At 44.1% G+C, this 15,101-nt stretch overlaps 1 long non-coding RNA gene across 2 annotated transcripts in view; it reads right to left on the bottom strand.

The window, feature by feature from the left end:
• LOC123000633 (uncharacterized) overlaps positions 1 to 15,101 on the bottom strand; it is a 116,693-nt gene that overhangs the window by 96,525 nt on the left and 5,067 nt on the right. The window lies entirely within an intron of this gene.

Below are 15,101 nucleotides of genomic sequence, written 5' to 3'. Positions count from 1 at the left end.
CACCAAATAAAGTTGTTACATATTAACTAAATTCCCCATGCTGCATATCATATCTCGGTGTCTTTTTTATTTTATAACTGGAAGTTTGTACCTTTTAAGCCCCTTCTTTTCTCTTGCCCATCACCCCACCCTCAGCCCCTCAGGCAACCACCGAATTGTTGTTTGTATCTATGAGTCTGTTTGTTTCTTTTGGTTTTTAGAGTCCACATATAAGTAAAATCATACAATATTTGTCTTTGTCTGAGTTATTTCACTTAGGGTCATATCCTCTAGGTCCATCCATGTTGTCACAAATGGTGAGATTTTGTTCTTTTTATGGCTAAGTAATATTCCATTGTGTATATACACAATTTCTTTATCTATTCATCCACTGATGGACGCTTAGTTTGCTTTCATAGCTTGGCAATTGTAAATAATGCTGTAATGAACATAGGGGTGCATATATCTTTTCAAATCAGTGTTTTCATTTCCTTTTTCTTTTTATTTATTTTTTTAAAGATTTTATGTATTTATTTGAGAGAGAGAGAGAAGCACAAGCAGGGGGAGCAACAGGCAGAGGGAGAAGCAGGCTCCCCACTGAGCAAGGAGCCTGACGCAGGGCTCGATCCCATGACCCTGGGATCATGACCTGAGCCAAAGGCTGCTGCACAACCGACTGAGCCACCCAGGTGTCCCTTCGTTTTCTTTTTAATAAATACCCAGAAGTGGAATTGCTGGATCATATGATAGTTCTATAAAAATGTTGATCGTTATGGAAGATAAGGAAAGATCACCAAGAAAGATTATTCAGTGAAAAAAGCATATATATTATACTAATTTTATTTTTTTTAATTTATGTAATTATATACATACAAACTCTATCTAGATTCATGAGCTGCCCACCTGGGAGCCATGAAACTTGGAATGTGACTAGTTGGAACTGAGATGTGCTATAAGTACAAAATCCGGAGCAAATTTCAGAGACTTAGTACAAAAACAGGAATGTAAAATATTTCAATAGTTATTTACATATTTGTTTGTTTTTAAAGATTTTTATTTGAGAGAGAGAGAGAGCACGAGCAGGAGAAGAAGCAGAGGGAGAGGGACATGCAGACTCCTTGCAGAGCACAGAGCCCGACACGACACAGGGCTCGATCCCACAACCCTGAAATCACAACCTGAGCCGAAATCATGAGTTGGGCACTCACCTGACTGAGCCACCCAGGTGCCCCGGTGCCCCAGTAATCATTTATTTTGATCCCATGTTGAAATGATAACGTTGTGGATATATTGGGTTAAATAAAACATACTATTGAAGTGGATTTTACTTTTTCAAAAATAGTTTTTTTACTATACCTATGAGAAAAGGTAAATTATGTATACGGCCCACATTATATTTCTATTAGACAGCAAGCACTATTCTAGATCAGGAGCCAGCAGATTATTGTCCCAGGGCCACATCGGGCTGAAACCCGCTTTTATAAACGAAGTGTTATTGGAACACAGCCACACCCACGTGCTTAGGTAGTGTCTGTGGCTACTTCCCTGCGGTAAGGATAAAGCTGAGTAGTTGTGACAGAGACCGTAGGGCCACAAAGCCAAAAGTATTTACCATCTGGCTCTTTCCAGAAATGGGACCTCAGTGTTGTCCCAGCCCTTTAGAATATCTAAAGGAGTCTACAATGATTACATTTAGGGTTGAGATGAAGGGAGATTTTTAGTTGTCGTCCCTCCCCCACACCTTAATAATATACTATTTTTATCAGCAGGGAAGAAGAACGATTACAATAACTTTGAATTAAGAACGTGCCTTCAATGAGTGCGTGTTCTAGTAGGGGGTGTGGGTCAAGCAAGTAAATAAAGAATCACGGAAAAGTAAAAGGTCATTGTTAGATGTTTGGAATGCCAAGTGGAGAAGAAGAAGAGCCAGTAATTGGGGAAAGCTTAGAGATGGCCACACTGTGTGAAGTAATATTAGATATATCTTATTTTGTTTGATCACAACATCCTCATTTTAGATTTGAGGAAACTGAAGCCTGGAGATATATAGCTTGCTCAAAGAACACACCAGTCTCTACTGGGGGTTACCCTGGAGAAGTGATCTGTCAGATCAAGGAAGACTTTTACTAACGCTCTCCCGGCTTCTGTTTCCCTAACTAGCTCCTTGTCTGTTTTCCTCTAATAGGTGTGAGCAGGTGGGAGCTGCGCTTCTCTGGGATGTATGAAATGCCCGAAAGAGTCTTTTCATTGTAAGCACTAACCTGCTTGTAAAATACGGTAACTGCTCAGAAGCAGAAAAGTGACTTTGCCATTCTGCACCCTCCCCCCCTCACCCCCTGTGCCCCTGCCGGGGGGTGGCCTCTCAGACTTCATACTTAAAACAGGTACAATGCTTTTAGCAGGAGCAATGTGTGAGGCTACTGTCAGGAGACTTGCTTTTATCACCTAACAGTGAAGCCCGGACTTCCTTACATGATGGCACTCATAATCTACTTAATTTTTTAAGAGCTACATGTCATTTTAGCAGCCCCCCTTTTTAAAGGAAAACATCAGGGATGCCTTGGTGGCTAAGTCCGTTAAGTGTCTGCCTTCGGTTTAGGTCATGATTCCAGGGTCCTGGGATTAAGCCCTGCATGGGGCTCCCTGTTTAGTGTGGAGCCTGCTTCTCTTTCTCCTTCTGACCCCGCTCATGCGCTCTCTCACTCACTCTTCTCAAATAAATAAATCTCAAAAAAAAAAAAAAAAACCGAAAACATCAGTTAAAGTTCTGATTGAATACTAGAAAAATACCTCTTAAACTACTTTTACCCCGTAGCCTTTGCTTTCAGGAAGGGCATTTGTGTTTACAGCTTCTCCGAGCAGCAGGCTAGGTGCAGCTCTGGCGGCACTGGGAAGTAAGGTCCACGTTACGTTAGATTTCAATCCGTAACAGTCCGCAGATCAAGAGCCAGCCACGCGGCTGAGCGCCATGTCCGTAACCCTCGGGTACTTACACAATCGCCTGTGTTATACACCTGTAAAACCCAAGAGAATAACTGCCCCAGTAATTACGATTTGCCAGGGGAATGTCAAAATCAAGTCCAGGCAGGGTAGGTGGAGGAATAACACCTTAGCGTCTGCTTCTCTTTTTCTACTTTTCTGGCTCCCAACCTAGCTTGGGCCTCTTCACCTCGTCCCTGGACTCCTGTTGAGTCTCCAGGAGTCTCCTAACCTCAGACATGCTCTGCTACAATCCATTTGGCATCAGATGGCTAGATTACACTCCCCCAGACACTGTTCTGTGCATGTTGCCCCTGGCTCAGCACCTAAACGAAATTCCAGATCATTATCTTGGCGTCCAACGTCCTTCTCAGTGTTGCCCCAACTCACCATTCTGGTCTTACCACCAAGTCACTCTCAAAGCTCATCTTCCCCTCTCCACCAAAGAGGTCCTCTTTGCCCCCAGTCTGCCTTGCTCATTCCAGACTCTGACTCTGCTAAGAGAACCTTCTGTCTGGCTCCCATAATCCTCTTAGTTCTATGTAAACTCTTTCCTAACTTAAATGAAATTGTTCTGAAGACTTCTGAGTCCCTCGAGCCCAAACTTCTTCCTCATCCTAACATAAGGTTGATTCCACATTCAGTTTCTGATTGCATGATGGCTTTGACGGTTAGCTATCTTTTATATATATAAAGATTACTAGGCTGTACTAGATAAGGAGGACCTTCTCACATATCATTTTATGTCCTCTATAAAATATATCCGAGCACATTCTATATAATAAAAGTCAGTAAGTGTTGGTACAGATTGATAAAGAGGATTTGGTTATTTCCAGTATTTTACTGGGGAAAAAAAGTACTGCCTGAATAATTTCGTACATCCGTGATCTATATTTCTATAAAACAACTTCCTTGACTGAGAATTGTTAGATCAAAAAGCATGTTCATTTGTAGTTTTGATATATGTATTTTCACATTGCCTTGAGGAATGATAACAATTTAAACCCTTACCTATAAAGTCTGAGACATAGCCATCATATTTAAAGTTTTCAAAGTAACCCATTGAGCAGAAGAACACACTCGATTAAACCATCCCTTATTTTTTGTACATTAAGCTTTGTCCCTATTCAATTCAGGAACCTACTGTCATAGTCCTAGAAACTAAGAGAACTTGAACAGAACAACAAAAATCCAAGCATCTAACTCTATTTCATATACAGAGATGTATTCCTAAAACAATGTATAAAAATAACACTTTTTAAAAGATTTTCATTGATTTATTTGACAGAGAGAGAGAGAGAGAGAGAGAGAGAAAGTACAGGCAGGGGGAGGGACAGACGGAGAGGGAGAAGCAGGCTCCCCAATGAGCAGGGAACCCAATGTGGGGCTCGATCCCGGGACCCCAAGATCATGATCTGAGCCGAAGGCAGACAGTTAACTGAGCCACCCAGGTACCCCCAAAATAACATTTTTATAAATAAAATCAAACAACCAACTGGAAGAGTCGGCATAGTTGAGTAGAAACGACACAGATTTATGGTCAAAGTGTAATTCTTCATCTTTTTCTTGCAAGTTGTGTGACTTTGGACAAGCCACTTAATCTCTCTGAGCTATAATTTTCCCCTCTGAAAAGGGATCTAGTATTATGTGTTTTGATATGAATGAAATGTTTATAAAATTCATCCAGCCTGAGCTGGTAGCCAGCTCAGGAACCATGTCTTACTGTTTCATCCACAGCGCCCGGAGCAGCTCCTGGAACGTAGAATGCGATCAATACGTAACAAATGAGTGACCGTATTCCATCTACTTGTCCGCAGGATACGTGACTTCTCAAAGGTCAGATAATAAACGACCAAGAAAAGTTAAATGTGGCCAAGGAAGGAGCTCACAGGCACATCTAACTGCTAGCCTGGCCTGTTACCTCTCCATCTGACCGAAGACTCCATACTTGTCCCCAGATTTACTTCGGTCCAGGTGAAGAGCTGATAGGAAGGCATCTTCTATGACCCATTTTCAGGAATATTTATGTATCCCAGACTCAGGACAGTGTCTTTGGTCTCTGGGAAATGAGACTTTATATCTGGCTCCAAATCCTCTCTTAACTCCCTACTGATGAAGTTCTAGGGGCCATATTAGTTTTCCAACATCTCAAACTCTCATGCTTTTGCATCTTCAGGCCAGCTCTGTAATTTATGATAAGACCCAGAAATGTTAAATGACCTGCCCAAGTTTTCAGAGTGAACTGGGGAGGGGAGTGGACTTTAACTCTAGTCTTCAGGTTCGGGTCCAGAGCTCGTTCAACAGCCCTCCTCTCCCTTCTGCCCACTTCCCATGGCTTCACATTTGCGAAGTGTTTTTGTTTCTCATATAATCATCATAATAGTCTCAGAGGGCATGGCCTCATTGCTATTGCTGGAGTACCAACCATCTCAAAATTCAGAGGCTTGAAAGAACAATCACTTCCTACTGCAGCTCCTGCGTCTGCAGCCCCCGGGAAGGCTGGGGAGGCAGAGCTGCTGATCTTGGCTGGGTTTCTTCAAGCGTCTCGGGGCAGCTGGACAGCTCTGTCCTGGGCGGGGCGGGGCCGGGCGGGGCGGGGGCAGCTTCCTTGGGGCAGCTCTGCCCCACACGTCTCTCATGTCCCTCCTGGGACCAGTGGCCTAGCCCAGGCAGGCTCTTCTCATGCAAATAGCAGAGATGCAGGAGAGCAAGCCCAACCACACAAGCATGCTTTCAAGCCTCTGCTTGTACCCCATCTGCTAGCATCCTATTGGCCAAAGCAGGTGCCGTGGGCAGAATCTGTGGGTCAGAGAACATACTCATCTCTTGACGGGAAGAGCTGCAGAGGCACATGGGAGAGGATAGCGATAGAAGAAGGGACAAAGCCTGGAGGCCCTAATGCAATCTACCATGGCCGTCAAGTATCAAGCCATCCTAGTGAAACTAACGTTTCTTCTTGCCTCCAAGAGGAGGCCAGCTCCCTAAAGCGGCGGCCTCCCCTTCACACAGGTGCCCAGAGCACAGGGTGTCACAGGAGCGGGCCCTGAAGGCACCTCTGTCACTGGTGTCCTCAGTGCGAGGCCCCACTCTGGCCGCTGCGGCGGGTACACGGAGAACCAGGGCGACAAGCCGGCACTGGCTCGAACCTCCCGGCTCTGTCTCCAGCGGTCCCCACCCTAACAGCCTCTCAAAGAGTGATTCACTGCTCTAGGACGAGAGAAGTAATTGAGGGTGTAATTTATATTGGAAAATTTGCTCTGAAAAAAAATTAGAGAGCAATGGAGTGAGCACTCTGGCTCCAAGGAAGTTTCCTGCCCAAAGTCCAGAACAAGGGAAGGAGGCAGATGCAGGGTCAGGGGACGTGGGGACATGGCAGAGGAGACAGCATCTGGGGGTGTGGGCTGGGGGACAGATCTAAAAGGCACAGTAGCAAGAAACTCCAAAGCAATCTTAGAGGAGGAATATAGAAAGGCAACAAACCCCATATTTTCTGAGATTTGTTTTGCTTTCTGGAATAAGGACTACGCGGAACACCAAGTTTTCAATGAAAACTTCTTGTGGGAGACGTGTCTCACACCCCACCCCTCCTGTTGCCAGGATGAACACGCTAGGAGGGCCAGCGCAGACGCTGGGAAAGCCAAACAAGCTGAACACACTCAGGGAAACCGAGAGGATCCCGTTTCCAGCACCCACAACTTTGTGATCATCCGTTATCTGTCTGGTTTAGGTTAGAAGCTCGCTCCTCAGAGCCTTTTATAGTTATACAACTAACAATATTCACCGGCGAAACTGCTACGAATGTTAACCAGTAATAGTAACATCACATCACTAACCACAGGGGGAACGAACAAAGGTTGCACGCTCGTGCATCTGTGGCTCGAAGAAGGCAGTGCCCTACTGCCCAGGGAGGGCCTTCCTCTCCCTTTCCCCACAAGGGTTCCGGCGCTCTCGAATTTTCTCTCATTCAGCTGAAGGCACCCAAAAATCTCTCTTGGGCTCTTTCCTCGACTGAAAAAGGACGTAAAACTACGTGCTCATCAGTGTCCATGTCAGCACCCATCGTAGTTCTGTGATTTTCCTTCCCTACCTCCCCAGCTCATTGCACCTCGAAAGAGAGATTCAAGCGCCACGAATCTCTGTCCAGGTAGTTAGTGGCGGAGGGCAGGTGGTACAGGTATTAAAATAAAAACCAGAGTGGAAGCTCTGCCGGCTACAGACGGCGTGCCCGCGGGCGACTTACTTCGTCTCTCCGAGCCTCGGTTTGCCAATCTGTAGAGTGGGGGAAATCGAGGAAGGCCTCTGTTGAGTGTTCCAAGGACTGAACCGGATGGCACCCGAAGGGTTGCGACGGGGCTTGGGTCCGCAGAAAGCGCCCCCTGCAGGTTTTCCTACGATCTGTAAGTGTGACTGGCCACCCTCGGGATGGCCGGCGTTCCTTCTCTAAGAAGCGCACACTGAGAAAACGTGTTTATAAATGAGGGACTTTGTTTTAAAAACACCACTTTTTTCATTCTCGTTGACTTGATGTGAAATCGGACTTGCACGCGTCATACAGGAGGCGACAGCCTGGCCTGAGGCGGAGGCGCAGCCTGCGTTTCTAATCTGCTTTCGTGTTCTTTTACCCGGATCCGCGCGCTTGGTTTCGTGCCGGCTGCTTCCCTACCTTCGACAGCAAGGCAACAGCTCGCCGTCGTGGCTGCACCTTAGCCTCATTTGAGGGAGCTTGTCTACCCAGACCGTGCTGTTGGAAGTCGGGATAGCGGCAGGGGCTGGGGTGGGTGGGCTGCGAGAGCCTGCGTGCCTCCAGGCTGATGGCCCCGATCTGATTCTTGAGCCAGGGGTGGGGGGTGGGGGGGTGTTTACCCAGGTCCCTGCACTTTGTAAAACTTCACTGTGCTGTATACTTAAGGGAGTGCACGTTTCTACATGCATCATACACTTCAATAAAAAGTTACATAGGACACTCCATGCTGAAGTTGCACTGAAGAGCAATTAAGTCAAAATCCTCAGCAGTGGGAGCGTGCAATCGACATTTTTATAATTCTTCCCAGGTGATCGCCAGTGTGGCCTCGGTGAAGAGCCACTGCAGAGGTCGTGGGGGTCACAGTGGGCCCAGGTCTCAGAATGGGCATTCAAGCCAATAGTGGAAAGCCCCGTGGAGCAGCCAGGAGGTAGTGGGATCGGCCTGGGATTTGTTTAGGCAGGTCCCAAATCCAGAGGTCACTGGGCAATACAGTGGGGGCACCTGGATAGACAGCTGGGTTCAACGTCCAGCTCTGTCACTCACGGGTTGGGAAACTTTGAGCTAGTCACATAGATAACCTCACGGACTTGCTGCTTCCTCGTCTATTACCTGGCGCTCACACAGGACTTCTTATCTCACGTGCACCTCCCCCGCCACCCTCCATGTATCAAGGGCTCCATAAATAAGCTGTTATTAGAAGATGTGGCAAATTTACAAGAAACCCCCAAAAAGCCATTTTGTCTTTGCCTCTGATTTCCGGCAGAGCTCCTAGGCAGTACTTTTCCATTTTCACAACTATTGTTCCCACCACTCACCTTCTTGTACTGGACCAATAAGGAAGGAAGAAGCACTGATTTGAGTTTCTATTGCAATGGGTGATTTGTTTATTGCACATTAATTTGTAAGTGCAAAGACCAAGAGCACGTGGATGGGAAACTGGCCACCCTGTGGCTGCCCCAGTCTCCAGCATCTGGGTGGGGCTTACCTAAGTCAACCCAACTCGGCTTCCCTTCCGAGGAGACTGTGATTTCTCTCTTCTGCGCTTTCTGCCTACCTCCACCAAGTTTCCAAGAATCTTAGAGTTAAAAAAAAAAAGTGTTCCTCATGTTCTTCCTGAATCTCCATTTTATTGCAATTGTACCTACGTCTTCTCTTAGTCTATGGGGAAATAAAGAGCGATTCTGCTCAACGTGACTCCTCCATATACTTGAACATCATTAATACACTCTCTTTTTCTTTCCTCCTTTGTTCTATATTTTAACATCTCAGGGATTTGGAATTGTTTTCCTGAATGTTATTCACGTAAAAAAAGTTTTTTATATATGTGGTTCCTCAAAACTATAATTCTCTTGAGCAAGTACTATTGTAAGTATAATTTAGTAAGTATTATTGGATAGACATTTAGCAAATTAATTCAACAAGCACTTACAGCAGCTTGCTACATAGAAGATTCTGGGATGGGCTGTGAACACTATTAAGCCCTGCCTTAGAGGAGCCCACATTGAGGTAGATTAAGAAATAATAATATTGGCACAAGATGGGCTGTCAGACATTCTGCAATATAGTTTGCAAACAAGCAGACCACAGCAGTATGAGATCGAGAAGATAAATTCTATAAGTGACAATTGCCAAAGTTGTTTTATAGAAAAGAGCTGGGTCTACTGTTGAACAAGGATACTCGGAAGATTACTGATCGTCTAAATGTCCACAAACTGTTACAATTATTTGTTTTTGTATTATTCTCCCACACGATGCCGCTGCCAATTTGAAGTTTTGTGATTATATTAGGGTCAAAAATTTTTTCTTAAAAAAAAACGTAACTTATCATCTTTTAAAACTAAGGGAGAGTTGTTAGTGTCTACTTCTGCATCAGAAAGATGGGATCGATTGAATAATTTTGTTAGAGAGACTTGAATACTTGGCTAGCCTCAGAAAAAATCACTTATTTAGTAAATCTTCAAGAATGGAGGAGCAATGGTATCTCCAAAAACTCAATCTAAATCTGTCCTCCTCATAAAATTCAAGCTGAGCAAGTGCACACATGCTACAGAGAGACGTAAGCGGTGGCACGGCCAGTGCGGGAGCTGACGGAGAGGCGGGGAAGGTCTGGAGATAGTTGGTTCAGGCTGACGCTGAGCCAGCGTCACCTTAAAATGCTAGAAGGCCAGCTCATGATGTCTCCCCCAAGATTTTTCAAGCGCTTCCTGGAACCCAGGGATCTCTTCAGGGCTTGTTTCCCAGCCATTAAAGCACCTTTATAGATAAAACCCCATGATTCATGAAAGGAAAATTCATGTTGGACTTCATTAAAACTAAGAACTTCTGCTCTGTGAAAGACACCGTTAAGAATAAGACAAGCTACAGACTTGGAGAAAATATTTGCAAAACACGTATCTGATAGAGGATCTATATCCAAATATACAAAGAACTCTTATAACCCAGAAATAAACACGCATACACACACACACACACACACACACACACACACACACACACAGTTTAAGAAAATGGTCAAAGATCTGAACAGACACCTCACCCAAGAAGATACACAGATGGTAAATAAACATACGAGAAGATGCTCCATGTCCTATGTCATTAGGACGTTGCAAATTAAAACAATGAGCACCTACCCCATGCCTGTTAGGATGGCCCAAATCCAAAGCACTGACAGCACCAAAAGACGGCTATGATGTAGATGGGCAGGAACTCTCATTCACCGCTGATGGGAATGCAAAACGGTACAGCCGCTTTGGAAGACGGTCTGGAAATTTCTTACAAAACTAAATATACTCTTACGTACATATAATCCAACAGGCTCATGCCTTGGTATTTACCCAAAGGAGTTGAAGATTTATGTCCACACAAAAACCTGAACACAGATGTTGATAGCAGCTGTATTCATAATTACCCAAACTTGGAAGCAAACAAGATGTCCTTCGGTAGATGAATGGATAAACTGTGGTATATATAGACAATGGGGTATTATTCACCACCAAGAAGCAAAGCACTGTCAAACAATGAAACGACATGGAGAACCCATAAAGTGTATACTACTAAGTGAAAGAAATGATCTGAAAAGGCTATATACTGTATGATTCCAACTATGTGACGTTCTGAAAAAAGGCAAAACGATGGAACAATGGTTGTCAGGGTTAGGGGAGAAGGACAGATGAAGAGGTGGAGCATAGAGGATCTTTAGGGCAATGGAACTATTCCTTATGATTCTATAATGGCAGATACGTATTATTTTACATTTGTCAAAATCCATAAAATGTAACAATACCATGAGTGAACCCTAATGTAATTATGGTCTTTGGGTGATAATAATGTGTCAGTGTAGGTTCATTTAATGTAACAATGTACGACTCCAGTATGGGATGTTGATAATGGGTACGCTGTGTCTCTGTGGGGGCAGGAAGTATATGGGAACTCTCTGTACTTTCTGCTCATTTTTGCTGTAAACCTACAACTGTTTTAAAAAATAAAAAGAAAAACCCGGGGCGCCTGGCTGGCTCAGTCAGTAGGGCACATGACTCTTAATCTCAGGTTCATGAGTTCAAGCTCCACACTGGGCATGGAGCCTACTTTAAAAAAAAAAAAAGTCAAAAAATAAAATTAAAAAATTAAAAAACCTGAAAGTATATATATATAAAAAGAAAGGTGCTATCAAGCCATATCTAGCCATGAAAAGACATGAAGGAAACTTCGGTGTGTACTACTAAGGGAAAGAAGCCAGTCTGAAAAGGCTACTAACTGTAGCCTTAGAGTTGATCAACTATATGACATTCTGGAAAAGGCAAAACTATAAAGAGTAGAAAGACTGGTGATTACCAGAGTTTGGGGTAGGTGATGGGCAAGCAATGATTAGGTGAAAAGCAGGGGATTTTTAGGGCAGGGAAGCTCTTCTGTACGATATTACAGTGGTGAATACATGACAGTATTTGTCAAAACCCATAGAACTATACAATAGAAGCAGTGCAGATTTTTTTTTTTTTTTTTTTTTTTTTTTTTTTTTTTTAGTTTCAGGTGTCAAATTTAGTGATTCATCCCTTATACACAACACCCAGTGCTGATCACAATAAATGCCCTCCTTAATCCCCATCACCTATTTAATCAGGATTCCCCTGCCCACCTCCCCTCCAGTAACCCTCAGTGTGTTCTCTAAGTTAAGAGTCTATTTCTCGGTTTGCTTCTCTTTTCTTTTCCCCTATGTTCATTTGTTGTGCCTCCATATGTGAGTGAAATCATATGGTGTTTGTCTTTCTTTTTCTGATTATTTCGCTTAGGATTATACGCTCTGGCTCCATCCACGTCATTGCAAATAGCTCATTCTTTCCGATGGCTGAATAATATTCCATTGTGTATATATACCATTTCTTCTTCTTTTTTTTTCCTAAAGGAGAGGGTCTTCCTTTTTTTTTTTTTAAGATTTTATTTATTCATTTGAGAGAGAGAGAGAGCATGAGTAGGGGGAGTGGCAGAGGGAGAAGTGGACCCCTCTCTGAGCAGGGAGCCTGATGTGGGGCTCAACCAGGACCTTGGGATCATGACCCAAGCTGAAGGCAGATGCTTAAAACTGAACCACCCAGGTGGCCCATACCACATCTTCTTTATCTGTTCATCAGTCAGTGGACATTTGGGCTCTTTCCATAATCACGTTATTGTTGACAATGCTGCTGTAAACATCAGTGTGCATCTGTCCCTTCGGATCAGTATTTTTGCATTCTTTGGGTTAATACCCAGTAGAACCATTGCTGGATCATAGGGTAGTTCTACGTTTAACTTCTGGAGGAACCTCCGTACTGTGTTCCAGAGTGGCTGCACCAGCTTGCATTCCCACCAACAGGGTAAGGGGTTCCCCTTTCTCCACGTCCTCACCAACACCTACTGTTTCCTATGTTGTTCATTTGAGCCATTCTGACAGGTGTGAAGTGATACCTTATTTTAGTTTTGATTTGTATTTCCCTGATGATGAGTGATGGTGACCATCTTTCCACGTGTCTGTTGGCCATCTGGAGGTCTTCTTTGGAAAAATATCTACTCCTGTCTTCTGCCCATTTTTTCAACTGGATTATTTGGTGTTTGGGTATTGAGTTTTATAAGTTCTTTACATATTTTGGATACTAACCCTTTATCAGATACATCATCTGCAAATATCTTCTCCCATTCTGTAGGTTGCCTTTTAGTTTTGGTAAGAATGAATCCTAATGTAAACTATAGACCTTAGTTAATAATAATGTACAAATATTGGCTCATCAGTGTAACAAATGTGTCACACTAAGGCAGGATATTAATAACAGAGGAAGCCGTGAGTGGGAGGAGAGGATATTGGGAACTCTACTATCTGCTTAATTTTCTGTAAACCTAAAAATGCTCTAAAATATAAAGCCTATTAGTTTAAAAAACAAAAAAGTGCAGCCCATGGCTTGACCAGTTCTCTAAGTACTGCTTACTTAAACAGTCAATCGTCTTTGCAGTGTGTCTTCGAGCAACAAGCAATGATGCAGCATAGCCCATACGGGCTGAAGGGCTTTGAAGCCAGCAAGCCTTCAAAGTCATCCCCTAGCTGGAGTGGGAGTAGGAAGGCAGAAGGGGGAACAGACTGCGGTGTTTGGTACACTAGGTTCCCTTTTTAGCTACAACCGAGGAGTCATTGAGCACACCAAGGCAGCCTAGCAGGGGTAGTGCTATTCAACAAAAAAGCTACACTTGTGATTGCGTTTAGCCAAATAATCCAAAAAAAGTAAATAATAGCCAAATAATTCATCCTCCATGATCTTCAGTTTTCCCACTGGTACAACGGAGAGTGTTGGTATAAATGTTGCCGTGATGTTTGCAAGCTTTCCTTGAAGGGCTTAATGAAAACATCAGACATCCTTGCATATTATGATGACAACCAGGGAGGGGATACATGTGATCATTTAGGACATGAGATACATTATTAAGGGAGATAGGGAAGGGTTCTTCTTTAGAATTCATACTTTAAAAAAAAAGATTTTATTTATTTGAGAGAGAGAAAGTGAGAGACAGCATGAGTGGAGGGGGAGGAGCAGAGGGCGAGGGAGAAGCAGACTCCCTGCTGAGCAGGGAGCCCAATGCAGGACTCAATTCCAGGACCCTGGGATTATGACCTGAGCCAAAGGCAGACACTTAACTGACCAAGCCACCCAGGTGCCACTATTTTATTACTTTCACTACTGTTATTCTGCTACTTGTTACTTGAAATCTAAGAGTCTAAGACTCTATACCCTAAACCTAAGAGTCTCTCTGCTCCATGAATTATAAAGACCTCAGGGGTTATATTAACCCTGCAAATAAGTTTCTGTGGAGCAGGTCTTCTCATGGTGCTCCTTGCTATTGATAGAGTTTGCTGACCCGACAGTGAGAAGCAATCTGTCCTTCCAGCCCGGGTGCCCTTCAAGAGTGGTGATTCTGCAATGAATTTAAAACTCAGAGATGAGAAGCATTCCCCTCACTTGAAATTGGCAAGTGAGCATTCAGTAAGAGAAAACAGGATACAGAGCTGAAGACGTGGTTAGAGCCCACGAAGTTCTAAGTATCCCAATTGTCGAGGACATATTTAGCAGACCAGAAAAGAAGCCAATGAGTCCTGGCTGAGTGAGACGGAAGGCCTTCCCCTAGCCCCAGATGGTGACTGTTTTCTCCTTCTGTATGGAAAAAAATGATTGGGAAAAAAGAGAATTCAGATCGTTTGGGATTCGCTTGAATTGTTCCTACTGCATCGCTCACTGGGCAATATTCTCCCCGAGGTGGTCAGGCGGCAGAGGTTGTCACCCCCTGCATCCCTTCTCAGCACTTGGCATGAGGCTGAGTCAGTGCCGACACCGGCCTGCGGCTGTGAGAACAGCCAGGCTCCTAGAAGCAAGTCTGAGGGTGGCCCTCGGGGGGCTCTGCTGCACCCCAAGGACGCAGGCTGCAGGAGCTGCCACTTACCCCGCACAGTAAGAAGCTATTTTTGGTCATTGAAGCCTAGTTCAGATTCTGTTTTTGGAAAAAGATACCATGGGTTCTCCAAAAACTAGAGGCATTTTTTTCGGGGGGAACAGGGGTCCTCTCCAGCCCCACTTTAGAACTCAAAAAGGAAAACTGTTGAGAGTACACTTTTTCCTCCCGTGAATTCATACAGTACATGTTTCAAAATGACTGGCAAATACACAGAATTCATTGAATGTTCGAGGCAAAAAGTTTGGACAGCGCCCTTTGGTTGAGTCTCCTCTTTCTATAGTTGAGGGAAATGAGGGCCAGAGAGGTTAAGTGATATGCCCAAGGACACACAGCTGGTTCACAAGACTTGAATCCAGCTTGTGCATGTATTAGCCAATGCTCTTCCCACTACACTGTGCTGTTTGCCAGTCCCACCAAGAAGATACCCATTGTC

The sequence above is a fragment of the Ursus arctos genome, unplaced genomic scaffold (assembly GCF_023065955.2).
Source record: "Ursus arctos isolate Adak ecotype North America unplaced genomic scaffold, UrsArc2.0 scaffold_1, whole genome shotgun sequence".
NCBI classification, from domain to species: domain Eukaryota; kingdom Metazoa; phylum Chordata; class Mammalia; order Carnivora; family Ursidae; genus Ursus; species Ursus arctos.
This window is presented reverse-complemented; position numbering and strand designations above follow the sequence as displayed.